The sequence below is a fragment of the Ranitomeya imitator genome, chromosome 6, assembly GCF_032444005.1.
Source record: "Ranitomeya imitator isolate aRanImi1 chromosome 6, aRanImi1.pri, whole genome shotgun sequence".
In the NCBI taxonomy this organism is placed as follows: domain Eukaryota; kingdom Metazoa; phylum Chordata; class Amphibia; order Anura; family Dendrobatidae; genus Ranitomeya; species Ranitomeya imitator.
Window position 1 is genome coordinate 448519453 of NC_091287.1, and position 13864 is coordinate 448533316.

Genomic DNA, 13864 nt, shown 5'->3' on the forward strand with positions numbered 1-13864 from the left:
AGTAACAAATTGCTGTGGCATGAAGTGCCACAGCTTCATGCCACAGCAATTTGTTACTTACGCCATTCCTTTCCGCCCATTTTCTTCATTCTCCTGCTGCCGGAATCGGCGCCTGCGCAGTCCGCGCTTTCCGGCACCATTTTCTTGAAGACACACTGCAGGGCGCAGGCGCCGATTCCGGCAGCAGGACAAAGGAATCAGGCGGCGTAAGTAACAAATTGCTGTGGCATGAAGTGCCATAGCCTCATGCCACAGCAATTTGTTACTTGCGCCACCTGATTCCTTTCCGCCGCCATTTTCTTGGTCCTCCTGCTGGCGGAATCAGCGCCTGTGCAGTCTGCGCTTTCCAGCGCCATTTTCTTGAAGACACACTGCAGGGCGCAGGCGCCGATTCCGGCAGCAGGACAAAGGAATCAGGCGGCGTAAGTAACAAATTGCTGTGGCATGAAGTGCCACAGCTTCACGCCACAGCAATTTGTTACTTACGCCATTCCTTTCCGCGCTTTCCGGTGCCATTTTCTTGAAGACACACGTACAGTGTGTCTTGAAGAAAATGGCGCCGGAAAGCGCGGACTGCGCAGGCGCCGATTCCGGCAGCAGGAGGAGAAAGAAAATGGGCGGGGCGGAAAGGAATGGCGTAAGTAACAAATTGCTGTGGCATGAAGTGCCACAGCATAATCAGGACGCAAATATGTTCACGGTGTCCCCCTGCTCCCGACCCCCTGCTCCCGGCAGTCCGCGCCTTCCGGCGCCATTTTTTTTTCCTGACACTATATTGTAACGCTAGGAGCGTCGCGCCTGCGCAGTCTATAAAGGCTTCGGACAGAGTGACGCTCCCAGCGTTATATTATAGATGCTTATTTTTTGTTGTTAAACTTATAAAAAAAAACTAAAGAAAAAAATTGCAGAATAAGAAACCAGCTCCAGCCTCGTCGGTGTAGTGACCTCCAGGAACCGATTTCTCCATTTCCATTTCTGTTACTCCTATCTGTGTGAACCGCATGTAGATGAATCGCAGATCTAGTTTAATAACTGATTTCTTCAGCTCGGTTTCTTTAGAATGTCTCCTCGTTCCGTGATCTGTGCCTGCCCCAGCTTGGAATTGGTGAGCAGCTAAGAGTTAATGTGGAATCCCGGCCAGGTTTTATATTCTTAGCTCAAACTTCCTGGACATGAAGCGAATGTAACAGGAACCATGGGACGGCTGCGAGCAGACTCAGCAGACCGCCGGCGGCGCTCAGCCCGCTCACAGGAGGAGTCTGCTGCACGTCACACAGGACACTGGTGAACACATAGCAGCAGCAGAGCCGGGGAAGAGGAAGCCCCGAGCAGCAGAGCAGACCGCCCGGAGCAGCAGAGCCGGGGAAGAGGAAGCCCCGAGCAGCAGCGCAGACCGCCCGGAGCAGCAGAGCCGGGGAAGAGGAAGCCCCGAGCAGCAGAGCAGACCGCCCGGAGCAGCAGAGCCGGGACCTCCCGGAGCAGCAGAGCAGACCGCCCGGAGCAGCAGAGCCGGGGAAGAGGAAGCACAGCAGACCTCCCCGGCGCCCGCACGGTATGTACTGCTCCATTACCCTCTCTGCTCCAGGAAAGTCACTGCTGGGATTTACAACGTCGTCCTAGGTAGGAGGCTGCTCCGAATATCACATGAGGGAGGTGATCTGCTGCGAGTTTGGGAAAGTTATGGTGGGTGCAGGAGCACTGAGAGATGGGGAAAGGCGGCCAGAAGCCGCAGTGTGTGATCCCATGCCGGGTTATATGGCGAGAAAAGTAAATATTACACCCAGAGGGACTGACACTTGTATAAAATGCTGCAAAGCTGCCCCAATCCTCCTCATTAGTCCTAAATGTCACAGCGCCTGGTGCCACACCGTCTGCTGTATGCAGTGCTGCTGTGCAACCAGGAACTTGTCCCTTCATCTCCTGCATGCTACTGACACCAATTATTTGGGTGGGATAGTATCACGTGATTGACACCAGGTTTTCCCGCTATCGTCATCTGGGGTCCTGGTGATTTGTGTTTTGGTTTTTTTGTTGTTGTGTGTTTTTTTTTTTTTTGTTTGTTTTGTTTTTGTTCCACTAAATATCTCAGAATACGGATGAATAATATATACTTTGGAAATAAAACATACGACAGATGTATTATTCTCGTAGATTGTGGACGCTGCCATGGGCAGGGGGGCTGCTGTATTATTCCTATAGATTGTGGAGGCTGCCACGGGCAGGGGGGGTCTGCTGTACTATTCCTATAGATTGTGGACGCTGCCATGGGCAGGGGGTCTGCTGTATTATTCCTGTAGATTGTGGACGCTGCCACGGGCAGGGGGGCTGCTGTACTATTCCTATAGATTGTGGACGCTGCCACGGGCAGGGGGGCTGCTGTACTATTCCTATAGATTGTGGACGCTGCCACGGGCAGGGGGGTCTGCTGTACTATTCCTATAGATTGTGGACGCTGCCACGGGCAGGGGGCTGCTGTACTATTCCTATAGATTGTGGACGCTGCCACGGGCAGGGGGCTGCTGTACTATTCCTATAGATTGTGGACGCTGCCATGGGCAGGGGGGGGGCTGCTGTACTATCCTATAGATTGTGGACGCTGCCATGGGCAGGGGGGGGCTGCTGTACTATCCTATAGATTGTGGACGCTGCCATGGGCAGGGGGGGGCTGCTGTACTATCCTATAGATTGTGGACGCTGCCATGGGCAGGGGGGCTGCTGTACTATTCCTATAGATTGTGGACGCTGCCATGGGCAGGGGGGTCTGCTGATCTGTATCTCGCCTTTATATATGGAGCTGGGGATTCCGGTCTCATGTGAGGTCACTGGAAGGAGAAGAATGTTTTCCTCATTGGCACAAACACTGGATTGCAAATAGATCTTACAGTTTTTTCTTGCTGCGAGCGAGGGTGGGAATCGTTACTATGGGTGCATACTAAAACCCTATGTGGCAAATTTACCTATGCCTATGGTAGATATTTTAGTCGTATTCATTTCTGCCTATTTTAGATTTTTTTTTACCGTTTCATTTTCTTAATTTAGTTTTCCTTTCCACTTCACTCTATTTGAAGCAGAGTAACCAATTTATTTACATATGTATTTATTTGACATAAAGTTGCAATACATGAATGTAGGGGTCAAATTTTTTGGAAACGGAATAACGGTTTTGAGCTCCGTTTTTTTTATTGGAATATGTTCATATTAGTACAACAACGTTATCTTCCAAGTTTCATTAAGATCTTTTTAGGGATTCAGTCTTTATGCGCCATTTTCTGCCATACCTATGCCTAGTGTGTTATCACGGTTGGAAACGGAAAAACGGTTTTGAGCTCCGTTTTTTTTATTGGAATTAGTTCATATTAGTACAACAACGTTATCTTCCAAGTTTCATTAAGATCTTTTTAGGGATTCAGTCTTTATGCGCCATTTTCTGCCATACCTATGCCTACAGTGTTATCATGGTTGGAAACGGAAAAACGGTTTTGAGCTCCGTTTTTTTTATTGGAATTAGTTCATATTAGTACAACGACGTTATCTTCCAAGTTTCATTAGGATCTTTTTAGGGATTCCGTCTTTATGCGCCATATTCTGCCATACCTATTCCTATGGTAGTTTTTTTTCTAAAGTTGAATTTTTTGAATCTATTTTTTCTTTCCACTTCACTATTTAAAAATAAATTAGCGGAGGTTAAACTTTAATTGCGTTTTCCACAAGGCAAACCCATACATTTCTATATAGTAACTTTACATTTGAAATAAACACTGAATCCCTAAGAAGATCTTGATGAAACTTTGAAAATAAGTTTGTCATTAATATGAACTTTTTCCAGCAAGAAAAACAAAGCTTAAAAATGTAATTCTGTTTTCAACAATGTTAATTCATACATTCCTATATAATAACTTTACATTTCAAATAAACAGTGAATCCCTAAGTATATCTTTATCGAAAATGTTTGCCTTAAGGTACCTTCACACACAACGATATCGTTAAGGATATCGTTGCAACGTCACGCTTTTTGTGACGTAACAACGATCCCGCTAACGATCTCGTTATGTGTGACAGCGACCAACGATCAGGCCCCTGCTGGGAGATCGTTGGTCGTGGGGAATGATCAGGACCTTTTTTTTGGTCGCTGATCACCCGCTGTCATCGCTGGATCGGCATGTGTGACGCCGATCTAGCGATGTGTTCACCTGTAACCAGGGTAAATATCGGGTTACTAAGTGCAGGGCCGCTATGGGGGCCAGAAAAATACGGATTACACACAGACCAGCAGTGTGACTTGTGAGAAATACGCAGCGGTGTTCTATAGAAAAGCCGGCAATTCAGTGCGGTGTACAGTAAAATCACACTGACAGGTTAGAATAGCTAAGATAAATGTCTACACATAGTATGTGTGTGTGTATGTGTATATGTATATGTGTGTATATATATATATATATATACACACACACACACACACACACACACACACACACACACACACACACACACACACACACACACACACACACACACACACACACACACTAGATGGTGGCCCGATTCTAACGCATCGGGTATTCTAGAATATGCATGTCCACGTAGTATATTGCCCAGCCACGTACTATATTGCCCAGCCATGTAGTACATTTCCCAGCCACGTAGTATATTGCCCAGTCACGTAGTATATTGCCCAGCCATGTAGTACATTTCCCAGCCACGTAGTATATTGCCCAGTCACGTACTATATTGCCCAGCCATGTAGTATATTGCCCAGCCACGTAGTATATTGCCCAGCCACGTAGTATATTGCCCAGCCCACGTAGTATATTGCCCAGTCACGTAGTATATTGCCCAGTCATGTAGTATATTGCCTAGCCACGTAGTATATTGCCCAGCCAGGTTTGTCACATTTAAAAAAATAAAAATATACTCACCTTTCTGAGGGCCCCTTGTAGTCCACGGCAGCTTCCGGTCCCAGGGTTGGTATGAGCGCAGGACCTGTGATGACGTTGTGGTCACAGGCAATATACTACGTGGGCTGGGCAATCTAGTACGTGGGCTGGCCAATATAGTACGTGGGCTGGCCAATATAGTACGTGGGCTGGCCAATATAGTATGTGGGCTGGCCAATATACTACGTGGGCTGGGCAATATACTACGTGGGCTGGCCAATATACTACGTGACTGGGCAATATACTACGTGGCTGGGCAAAATACTACGTGGCTGGGCAGTATACTATGTGGGCTGGGCAATATACTACGTGGCTGGGCAATATACTACGTGGCTGGGCAAAATACTACGTGGCTGGGCAATATACTACGTGACTGGGCAATATACTACATCGCTGGGCAATATACTACGTGGGCTGGCCAATATACTACGTGGCTGGGCAATATACTACGTGGGCTGGGCAATATACTACGTGGGCTGGGCAATATACTACGTGGGCTGGGCAATATACTACGTGGGCTGGGCAATATACTACGTGGGCTGGGCAATATACTACGTGGGCTGGGCAATATACTACGTGGGCTGGGCAATATACTACGTGGACATGCATATTCTAGAATACCCGATGCGTTAGAATCGGGCCACCATCTAGTATATCTACATATATATATATATATATATATATATATATATATATATATATATATATATATATATATATATATATATATATATATATATATATATATATATATATATATATATATACCTATTCTATGTGTACACATTTATTCCACCTATTCTACTGTAAGCTGTCAGTGTGATTTTACTGTACACCGCACTGAATTTCCGGCTTTTCTATCTAACACCGCTGCGTATTTCTCGCAAGTCACACTGTTGGTCCGTGTGTAATCCGTATTTTTCTGGCCCCCATAGACTTTCATTAGTGGATTTTTTGCGCAATACGGTGACAAACGCAGCATACTGCAATTTTCTATGGCCGTAGAAGACCGTATAATACGGATCAGTAAAACACGGCTGATAGGAGCTGGGCCATAGAGAAGCATTGTACCGTATGCAATCCGTATTTTATGAACCGCTCATACGTCCGTAAAACTCGCAGGTGTGAGGTCGGCCTAAGGCAAAAATTTTCGATAAAGATATACTTAGGGATTCAGTGTTTATTTCAAATGTAAAGTTACTCTATAGCAATGTATGGGTTTGCCTGGTTGAAAACGCAATTAAAGTTTAACCTCCGCTAATTTATTTTTAAATAGTGAAGTGGAAAGGAAAAATAGATTAAAAACATTCAACTTTAGAAAAAAAACTACCATAGGCATAGGTATGGCAGAATATGGCGCATAAAGACTGAATCCCTAAAAAGATCCTAATGAAACTTGGAAGATAATGTCATTGTACTAATATGAACTAATTCCAATAAAAAAAACGGAGCTCAAAACCGTTTTTCCGTTTCCAACCATGATAACACTGTAGGCATAGGTATGGCAGAAAATGGCGCATAAAGACTGAATCCCTAAAAAGATCTTAATGAAACTTGGAAGATAACGTTGTTGTACTAATATGAACTAATTCCAATAAAAAAAACGGAGCTCAAAACCGTTTTTCCGTTTCCAACCGTGATAACACACTAGGCATAGGTATGGCAGAAAATGGCGCATAACGACTGAATCCCTAAAAAGACCTTAATGAAACTTGGAAGATAACGTTGTTGTACTAATATGAACATATTCCAATAAAAAAAACGGAGCTCAAAACCGTTATTCGTAATTCTTACCAAAGTGATGATGGGAGAGCCTGGTGTTGATGCTTGACTTCAGTAAGGTACAGTCACACATAGCGACGCTGCAGCGATATAGACAACGAGCCGATCACTGGAGCGTCGCTGTTTATGTCGCTGTAGAGACGTCAAACAGAACGATGCAGGAGCGATCCAGTGACGTGACGGCGACTCGCTTATTGTTCTCGCTCCATGTAAAACGTTGCTGGCGTAGTTGTTTTTGATGTCAAACATGACGATACGCGCCGATCTAGCGACCAAATGAAGTTCCGGACTTCTAGCTCCGACCAGCGATGGCACAGCGGGATCCAGATCACTGCTGCGTGTCAAACACAACGAGATCGCTATCCAGGACGCAGCAACGTCACAGATCGCTGTCGTTCTCGTTGCAAAGTTGCTGAGTGTGACGGTACCTTAAGATATGCCCCAGCTAGCATGTCCACTTAAGGTACCTTCACACATAACGATATTGTTAACGATATCGTTGCTATTTGTGACGTAGCAACGATATCGTTAATTAAATCGTTCTGTGTGACAGCGACCAACGATCAGGCCCCTGCTGGGAGATCGTTGGTCGCTGAATAAAGTCCAGAACTTTATTTCGTCGCTGGACTCCCTGGAGACATCGCTGGATCGGCGTGTGTGACACCGATCCAGCGATGTCTTCACTGGTAACCAGGGTAAACATCGGGTAACTAAGCGCAGGGCCGCGCTTAGTAACCCGATGTTTACCCTGGTTACCATGCTAAAAGTAAAAAAAAACAAACAGTACATACTTACCTACAGCCGTCTGTCCTCCAGCGCTGTGCTCTGCACTCCTCCTGTACTGGCTGTGAGCCGGAAAGCAGAGCGGTGACGTCACCGCTCTGCTTTCCGGCTCCCAGACAGTACAGGAGGAGAGCAGAGAAGCAGAGCACAGCGCTGGAGGACATACGGCTGTAGGTAAGTATGTACTGTTTGTTTTTTTTTACTTTTAGCATGGTAACCAGGGTAAACATCGGGTTACTAAGCGCGGCCCTGCGCTTAGTTACCCGATGTTTACCCTGGTTACCGGCATCGTTGGTCGCTGGAGAGCTGTCTGTGTGACAGCTCTCCAGCGACCAAACAGCGACGCTGCAGCGATCCGGATCGTTGTCGGTATCGCTGCAGCGTCGCTAAATGTGAAGGGGCCTTTACTCTGCATTCTGTGGTTGCTGGGTACTGGATGTGTGAGAGGAGGGTTTATAAACTATCTCAAGGTAAACAATATTAGGCTAGGTTCTCATTGCGTCAGGGCAATCCGTTTAGCGCTAAGCGCTAGTGGATTGCGCTAACGCAATGTCTTTTTAGGGGTCGCGTTAAATGTCCCCGCTAGCGCTAGCTGCAAGCAGCGTCCGAGGCACGCCACAAAAGAACGGCACATCGCTAGCGCGTGCCGAAAATGGCACGCACTAGCAATGCGCTTTAACATTGCTGGCAATGGGAGCGTTAACGGACACGTTGCACGGCGTTAATTTCGCCGTGCAACACTGTCTGTTAGCGCTCACCCGAAAACGAAATGAGAACCTAGCCTTAACCCCTTCATGACCCAGCCTATTTTGACCTTAAAGACCTTGCCGTTTTTTGCAATTCTGACCAGTGTCCCTTTATGAGGTAATAACTCAGGAACGCTTCAACGGATCCTAGCGGTTCTGAGATTGTTTTTTCGTGACATATTGGGCTTCATGTTAGTGGTAAATTTAGGTCAATAAATTCTGCGTTTATTTGTGATAAAAACGGAAATTTGGCGAAAATTTTGAAAATTTCGCAATTTTCACATTTTGAATTTTTATTCTGTTAAACCAGAGAGATATGTGACACAAAATAGTTAATAAATAACATTTCCCACATGTTTACTTTACATCAGCACAATTTTGGAAACAAAATTTTTTTTTTGTTTGGTAGTTATAAGGGTTAAAATTTGACCAGCGATTTGTCATTTTTACAACGAAATTTACAAAACCATTTTTTTTAGGGACCACCTCACATTTGAAGTCAGTTTGAGGGGTCTATATGGCTGAAAATACCCAAAAGTGACACCATTCTAAAAACTGCACCCCTCAAGGTACTCAAAACCACATTCAAGAAGTTTATTAACCCTTCAGGTGCTTCACAGCAGCAGAAGCAACAAGGAAGGAAAAAATGAACATTTAACTTTTTAGTCACAAAAATTAATCTTTTAGCAACAATTTTTTTATTTTCCCAATGGTAAAAGGAGAAACTGAACCACGAAAGTTGTTGTCCAATTTGTCCTGAGTACGCTGATACCTGATATGTGGGGGTAAACCATTGTTTGGGCGCACGGCAGGGCTTGGAAGGGAAGGAGCGCCATTTGACTTTTTGAATCAAAAATTGGCTCCACTCTTTAGCGGACACCATGTCACGTTTGGAGAGCACCCGTGTGCCTAAAAATTGGAGCTCCCCCACAAGTGACCCCATTTTGGAAACTAGACGCCCCAAGGAACTTATCTAGATGCATAGTTAGCACTTTGAACCCCCAGGTGCTTCACAAATTGATCTGTAAAAATGAAAAAGTACTTTTTTTTCACAAAAAAATTCTTTTAGCCTCAATTTTTTCATTTTCACATGGGCAACAGGATAAAATGGATCCTAAAATGTGTTGGGCAATTTCTCCTGAGTACACCAATACCTCACATGTGGGGGTAAACCACTGTTTGGGCACATGGTAAGGCTCGGAAGGGAAGGAGCACCATTTGACTTTTTGAATGAAAAATTATTTCCATCGTTAGCGGACACCATGTCGCGTTTGGATAGCTCCTGTGTGCCTAAACATTGGCGCTCCCCCACAAGTGACCCCATTTTGGAAACTAGACCCCCCAAGGAACTTATCTAGATGCACATTGAGCACTTTAAACCCCCAGGTGCTTCACAGAAGTTTATAACGCAGAGCCATGAAAATAAAAAATAATTTTTCTTTCCTCAAAAATGATTTTTTAGCCTGGAATTTCCTATTTTGCCAAGGATAATAGGAGAAATTGGACCCCAAATATTGTTGTCCAGTTTGTCCTGAGTACGCTGATACCCCATATGTGGGGGTAAACCACTGTTTGGGCGCACGGCAGGGCTCGGAAGGGATGGCATGCCATTTGGCTTTTTAAATGGAAAATTAGCTCCAATCATTAGCGGACACCATGTCACGTTTGGAGAGCCCCTGTGTGCCTAAATATTGGAGATCCCCCAGAAATGACCCAATTTTGGAAACTAGACCCCCAAAGGAACTAATCTAGATGTGTGGTGAGGACTTTGAACCCCCAAGTGCTTCACAGAAGTTTATAACGCAGAGCCATGAAAAAAAAAAAAAAATTATTTTCTCAAAAATGATCTTTTGGCCTGCAATTTTTTATTTTCCCAAGGGTAACAGGAGAAATTTGACCCCAAAAGTTGTTGTCCAGTTTCTCCTGAGTACGCTGATACCCCATATGTGGGGGTAAATCACTGTTTGGGCACATGCCAGGGCTCGGAAGTGAAGTAGTGACGTTTTGAAATGCAGACTTTGATGGAATGCTCTGTGGGCGTCACGTTGCGTTTGCAGAGCCCCTGATGTGGCTTAACAGTAGAAACCCCCCACAAGTGACCCCATTTTGGAAACTAGACCCCCAAAGGAACTTATCTAGATGTGTGGTGAGCACTTTGAACCCCCAAGTGCTTCATAGAAGTTTATAATGCAGAGCCGTGAAAATAATAAATACGTTTTCTTTCCTCAAAAATAATTATTTAGCCCAGAATTTTTTATTTTCCCAAGGGTAACAGGAGAAATTGAACCCCAATAGTTGTTGTCCAGTTTCTCCTGAGTACGCTGATACCCCATGTGTGGGGGTAAACCACTGTTTGGGCACACGTCGGGGCTCAGAAGGGAAGTAGTGACTTTTGAAATGCAGACTTTGATGGAATGGTCTGCGGGCGTCACATTGCATTTGCAGAGCCCCTGGTGTGCCTAAACAGTAGAAACCCCCCACAAGTTACCCCATTTTAGAAACTAGACCCCCCAAGGAACTTATCTAGATATGTGGTGAGCACTTTGAACCCCCAAGTGCTTCACAGACGTTTACAACGCAGAGCCGTGAAAATAAAAAATCATTTTTCTTTCCTCAAAAATGATGTTTTAGCAAGCATTTTTTTAGATTCACAAGGGTAACAGGAGAAATTGGACCCCAGTAATTGTTGCGCAGTTTATCCTGAGTACACTGATACCCCATATGTGGGGGTAAACCACTGTTTGGGCACACTTCAGGGCTCGGAAGTGAGGGAGCACCATTTGACTTTTTGAATACGAGATTGGCTGGAATCAATGGTGGCGCCATGTTGCGTTTGGAGACCCCTGATGTGCCTAAACAGTGGTAACCCCTCAATTCTACCTCCAACACTAACCCCCCCCACACCCCTAACCCTAATCCCAACTGTAGCCATAACCCTAATCACAACCCTAACCACAACCCTAATTCCAACCCTAACCCTAAGGCTATGTGCCCACGTTGCGGATTCGTGTGAGATATTTCCGCACCATTTTTGAAAAATCCGCGGGTAAAAGGCACTGCGTTTTACCTGCGGATTTTCCGCGGATTTCCAGTGTTTTTTGTGCGGATTTCACCTGCGGATTCCTATTGAGGAACAGGTGTAAAAAGCCACGGAATCCGCACAAAGAATTGACATGCTGCGGAAAATACAACGCAGCGTTTCCGCGCGGTATTTTCTGCACCATGGGCACAGCGGATTTAGTTTTTCATATGTTTAAATGGTACTGTAAACCTGATGGAATACTGCTGCGAATCCGCAGCGGCCAATCCGCAGCCAAATCCGCACCGTGTGAACATAGCCTAATTCTAAAGGTATGTGCACACGCTGCGGAAAACGCTGCAGATCCGCAGCAGTTTCCCATGAGTTTACAGTTCAATGTAAACCTACGGGAAACAAAAATCGCTGTACACATGCTGCGGAAAAACTGCACGGAAACGCAGCGGTTTACATTCCGCAGCATGTCACTTCTTTGTGCGGATTCCGCAGCGGTTTTACAACTGCTCAAATAGAAAATCGCAATTGTAAAACCGCAGTGAAATGCGCAGAAAAAAACGCGGTAAATCCGCCATAAATCCGCAGCGGTTTAGCACTGCGGATTTATCAAATCCGCAGCGGAAAAATCCGCAGAGGACCAGAATACGTGTGCACATACCGAAACCCTCACCCTAACCCTAACCCTAGCCCTAGCCCTAACCCTAACCCTAGCCCTAACCCTAACCCTATTCTAACATTAGTGGAAAAAAAAAAATTTCTTTTTTTATTGTCCCTACCTATGGGGGTGACAAAGGGGGGGGGGGGGGGAGGTCATGTATTATTTTTTTTATTTTGATCACTGAGATAGATTATATCTCAGTGATCAAAATGCACTTTGGAACGAATCTGCCGGCCGGCAGATTCGGCGGGCGCACTGCACATGCGCCCGCCATTTTGGAAGATGGCGGCGCCCAGGGAGAAGACGGACGGGACCCCGGCTGGATCGGTAAGTATGATGGGGGGGGGGGGGATCGGAGCACGGGGGGGGAATCGGAGCGCGGCAGGCGTGGAACGGAGCACGGGGGGCGTGGAACGGAGCACGGGGGGGGCTGGAACGGAGCATGGGGGGGTGGAACGGAGCACGGGGGGGTGGATCTGAATGCAGGGGGGGGGTGATTGGAGCACGGGGGGGTGATTGGAGCACGGGGGGAGCGGACAAGAGCACGGGGGGGAGCGGAGCACTGGATGGAGGGGAGCCAGAGCAGTGTACCGGCCAGATCGGGGGGCTGGGGGGGCAATCGGTGGGGTGGGGTGGGGGCACACTAGTATTTCCAGCCATGGCCGATGATATTGCAGCATCGGCCATGGCTGGATTGTAATATTTCACCCGTTATAATGGGTGAAATATTACAAATCGCTCTGATTGGCTGCTGAAAGTGAAACTGCCAATCAGAGCGATCGTAGCCACGAGGGGGTGAAGCCACCCCCCCCTGGGCTAAACTACCACTCCCCCTGTCCCTGCAGATCGGGTGAAATGGGAGTTAACCCTTTCACCCGATCTGCAGGGACGCGATCTTTCTGTGACACAGCATATGCGTCACAGGTCGGATTGGCACCGACTTTCATGACGCATACGCTGTGTCACAGGTCGGGAAGGGGTTAATATTATCTCACTCAAAACATCCCCCTCCCTCTCTGTTAAGGTACACAGAGAAGGGAGTTGTAAGGCTATGTGCACACGTTCCGTATTTTTCGCGGTTTTTTTCTATAAAAATGCGATAAAAACGTGAAAAAAACGCTTACATATGGTTCCCAATCATTTCAATGTAATCCGCAAAACTTGTGCAAATGTTGCGATTTTTTTTTTTCCGCTGAAAAAAAAGCAACATGTTCATTAATTCTGCGGAATCGCTGATTTCCCGCACACTGTAAAAAATCTACCATAGGTATAGACTAATATGACTAAAAAAATCTACCATAGGCAAAATCTACCATAGGCATAGGTATAGACAAATGACACATAGGGTTTTAGTATTTTCCGTTACTATGAATTTGATTCATGCTGCATGATAAAATAGTTTCATAATAGTCTAACAGTCTCTTTAAACATCTCGTATCGCTATTGCGCACACAGCAAGTGAAGGACAGGATTTTCATTGAAATAACTTGTGAAGTGTTTGTAACCACGTGACGGCGAGCAGGATGGGCACTGTGCACTTTAACAATCATGAGACTGGATTCACACTCAGCATTTTGTAGAATTTTGCCAGCATTTTTATTGGCATTTTTATAAGCTTTCTTTCACTTTTCTTTTTGTCCTGGTGTATAATAAAGTGTGAGACTCGTACCTTTTAAGCACAGTATAAATTGACATGCTTCAGAGCTCAGACCCACAGCTCCTGTTAATTTATGCTGCAAATATATTTCACAGCAGGTCCATTATATTTCTTAAAAATCACATGCGTTTTCCTATCACTGTAAAACACACTAAATTTTCCACCAGCTAAGGCCGGTTTCACACATCCTGATATTTCCAGTACCGGAAAAACTGTGTCAGTGTGTGTACTACGTGTGGCAACTGTGTGCCACCCGTGCGCCGCATCACT

The 13864-nt window shown here is 45.7% G+C and overlaps 1 protein-coding gene across 1 annotated transcript in view; it reads left to right on the forward strand.

Annotated features, from left to right (window-relative positions):
* Positions 1-1160: 1160 nt before the first annotated feature.
* Positions 1161-13864, forward strand: part of SGK3 (serum/glucocorticoid regulated kinase family member 3) — a 120397-nt gene continuing 107693 nt past the window's right edge. Inside the window, exon 1 of the mRNA XM_069731430.1 lies at positions 1161-1552. The gene's annotated coding sequence lies outside the window, so the exon portion shown is untranslated. The remainder of the gene's footprint in view (positions 1553-13864) is intronic.